The following is a 3,624-nucleotide window of genomic DNA, read 5'->3' on the forward strand; positions in this document are numbered from 1 at the left end:
TTTAACGTGGAAAAGTATTAACTTATGAGTTGAAGGAGGACAATAATCAGGAGGCTTTCTATCCCTCTTTTTGATTTAATGTCATGAAGCTACTCTAGGGTTGTGTGTTTGCATGAGCAATTATTGAGAGCAAGATACATTCTCCCCTGATTGTATATCACTGTGTCCCTATAGGTCAGAACAGGATCAATGATGAGGAGGCACAGATTTAAGGTAAGGGGCAGAAGGCTTAGAGGAGGTGCGAGGAAAGACTTTTTCACCTAGATGCTGAAACTCACGTAACATTCAAGTATTTAGATTACACTTGCAACTCCAAGACAAACAAGTCTGTAGGCCAAGTGCTGGAAAATGGGACTAGAATAGTTAAGTGGTTGTTTTTGACCAGTCTGGATGCAATGGGCTGAAGGGCCTTTTTCTGTGCTGAACATCTCTTTGACTCTATGACACTAAGGATCCTATTGTTTTTGCAGTGCCAACTCAGTGGTGCGACATGACTAGTGGAAGTTATATTGAGGTAGACTGCAGATGATGTCATGTATTTCTAGCGGGCTCATTTTAAACTGTGAAACCTTGCTATGGGTGACAGATGCCTCAGCAGTGAGGGGAGTAGCTGTGTGGCAGTATTGGGAAGAAAGCATAGGCATCCTGAGAGTGGACAGCAGCATTGTGCTCCATGGTGTCACTGCCTCTTTCCAAGGATAGTACCTGAGCAATCTGAGCAATGTGTTGGAGGACAGATTGCTGGACTGCTGTGACAGTTTGCAATCGTCATTGAGATATTTTCTAACGACCCTGTTACAGAGATGTTATGATACACTTCTGGAGCAGTTGGGACCTGAACTTAGATCTCCTGACTCAGAGAAAGTGACACTACCATTGCACCATAGGGTCCCTTTATGGAACAGTTCACAAATTTGCATGTCATCCTTGCACAGAGGCCATGCAAACCTTCCCAGTATCATTACAATTTTAGTATAGGTGCTGCTGGGGTCTTCTCTGACACTGGCATCCACAGCTAGGATGGAAGAAATTTACACTGATATGATAATAACATAAATTTTATGCAGATACGATAAAGTTATGAATGTTAAGAATGTGCTGTAATTGGTAGAAACAGGTGAGTGATGGAGGTGAGGTCCATTGATCAAAATATTGTGATAATGGATTGGAACCCTCAAATACAATTGGCATGTTTAATTCTTCAAAGACAAAATGATGGCAAGTATAAATTGAGTAGTTGTTTAGCAAAACATTTGATGTGGAATTATACAATATAACATCTAAAATATCAAAGAAACTTCAAACAGATTGAATGATGATTTCTTGTGACTACAAAGATATTGAAGGATTGGCAACCTCTGCTCAACAGCAAATTGCCAACTGTGGATTATATCCCAAACTTCAGAGACATTTTGTGCTTTTTCCTTTGAAAATACACAATCCCAACCTTTTCAACTCTACTGGAGTGTATTAGTGGGACTGAATGCATTCATATACCAAACTGGGTTTGACTGTCAATATCCTATGCCAATCACAGTCAAAGAATCATCCTCTAGTTCCTCTGCATTTCAGGTAAAGACTGTGACTCTTATGCTGAACTGACATTTTTTTTTATTTCTTTCACCTTTAGACTCACTTCTTATTTCTAACCTTTGTGTATGCCTGTTGTATTGTTCATTCTTCATGCATTTAGTAATGAATAAAACCACTTTTTGTTCACTCAAGAAAGCCTGGTTTCATTGGCTACTTTGAAATATAAATATCCTTGGTTCTGGAGAAAGGAATGCTCATGGGAAGGATCCATTTTAAAATGAACCTATTTGTGACCAACCAAGGTAGCAGGTGAATAATGAAGGAGACCTTGTTAACATTTGGGGTATCCTGAGTAGAATCATAATGAATTGAGAAACTTTGCTTAAGGTCCATGCATAACAAATGAAAGATACCAGTTGTTTGGTTGGTGGGATATGACATTTGAAGATACATTCACTGCCCTTTTCCCTGGCATAACTCATTTTTACACTGCAGTTAGAAACCATCACTATTCAACATAAACTTCCCCTATAATAAACATAGGCTGGCTTTAAGTTACTTAGGTTGAACTTGCTGTAGATTCACATCACTTTGCTTTCCTGCCTAGACTTGTCACCACTCAACTGTACATTTTGGCCAATTTCTGCATTCATTTAAATGAGCAAATAGTAGAAATGTACATGCTGTCTATATTGGAAGCACTGGATGTTTGATTATGCATCACATCCTGTTATTGGGAGTTGGTTAATTCTGTAGCCCATGTATTCAAATTGCTGGATTTCACCTTTCAGCCATTTTGTTTGGCATCGATTCATTCAATGCATGCTCCCTTGTTTTTTCTTCAAAACACAATGCTACGTATTTCTGGACTAAACTGTATCTTCCAATTGTGTGACCTCACTGCTCATCTGCCAAGGTCACTCTTAAATATTTTGCAGTTTCTTTCTTATAATAAGCAAATCATCTTAATTTTGTGCAATCAGTAACTTTAGCAGAAAATGAAAATGGATGAATAGTTGAAAAAGAGAGTAATTAAGCAGGTTGAGGATAAAGGGGGTCAGTTAACTCAGTTGGTTGGACGGCTTGCTTATGATGCTAACAGCATGGGTTCAAGGCCCATTGTGGCTCAGGTTAGCATAAAGGAATCTGTCTCAAACTCACCTTCTTCTCACCTAAGGCATAGTGACTTGTAGGTTAAACTCACCATCAGTTTTTTCTCATGGATGAGAGAGAAGCTCTCTGGGACTCTGGCAACTTTACCTTTGGTTTTTAGAAAAAAATGGGACAAAATATTTCAGTGTCATAGAGCTAAACAGCGTGGAAACTGACCTTTCTTTCCAAATTGTCCATGCTGAGCAAGTACCTTAAATTTATCTATCCCATTTAGACAATAGACAATAGACAATAGGTGCAGGAGTAGGCCATTCTACCCTTCGAGTTTCTCCTCATCTCTGTCCTAAATGGTCTACCCCATATTTTTAAGCTGTGTCCTCTGGTTTGACACTCACCCATCAGCTGAAACATGTTTCCTGCCTCCAGAGTGTCCAATCCTTTAATAATCTTAAATGTCTCAATCAGATCCCCTCACAGTCTTCTAAACTCAAGGGTATACAAGCCCAGTCGCTCCAGTCTTTCAACTGGAGCGTAGTCCTGCCATTCCAGGAATTGACCTCGTGAACTGACGCTGCATTCCCTCAATAGCCAGAATGTCTTTCCTCAAATTTGGAGACCAGAACTGCACACAGTACTCCAGGTGTGGTCTCACCAGGGCCCTGTACAGCTGCAGAAGAACCTCTTTGCTTCTATTTGGCAGCATTTGGCCCATATCCCTCTAACCTCTCCCTATCCATGTGCCCATCCAGATGCCTTTTAAGTGCTGCAATTGTATCCACCTCCACCAACTCTTCTGTCAGCTTATTCCATACATGCACCACCCTCTGCGTGAAAAAGTTGTTCCTTAAATCCCTGTTAAATCTCGCCCCTCTCACTTTAAGCCTACACCCTCTCATTTTGAACTCCCCTACCCTGAAAAAAAAATCTTGCCTATTCACCTGTCCATGTCCCTCATGATTTTATAAATCTCTATAACAC

General features: G+C 40.1%; 1 pseudogene; it reads right to left on the reverse strand.

Annotated features, from left to right (window-relative positions):
- Positions 1-890: 890 nt before the first annotated feature.
- Positions 891-1,003, reverse strand: LOC122553294 (annotated as a pseudogene).
- Positions 1,004-3,624: the final 2,621 nt, after the last annotated feature.

The sequence above is a fragment of the Chiloscyllium plagiosum genome, chromosome 9 (assembly GCF_004010195.1).
Source record: "Chiloscyllium plagiosum isolate BGI_BamShark_2017 chromosome 9, ASM401019v2, whole genome shotgun sequence".
NCBI lineage: Eukaryota > Metazoa > Chordata > Chondrichthyes > Orectolobiformes > Hemiscylliidae > Chiloscyllium > Chiloscyllium plagiosum.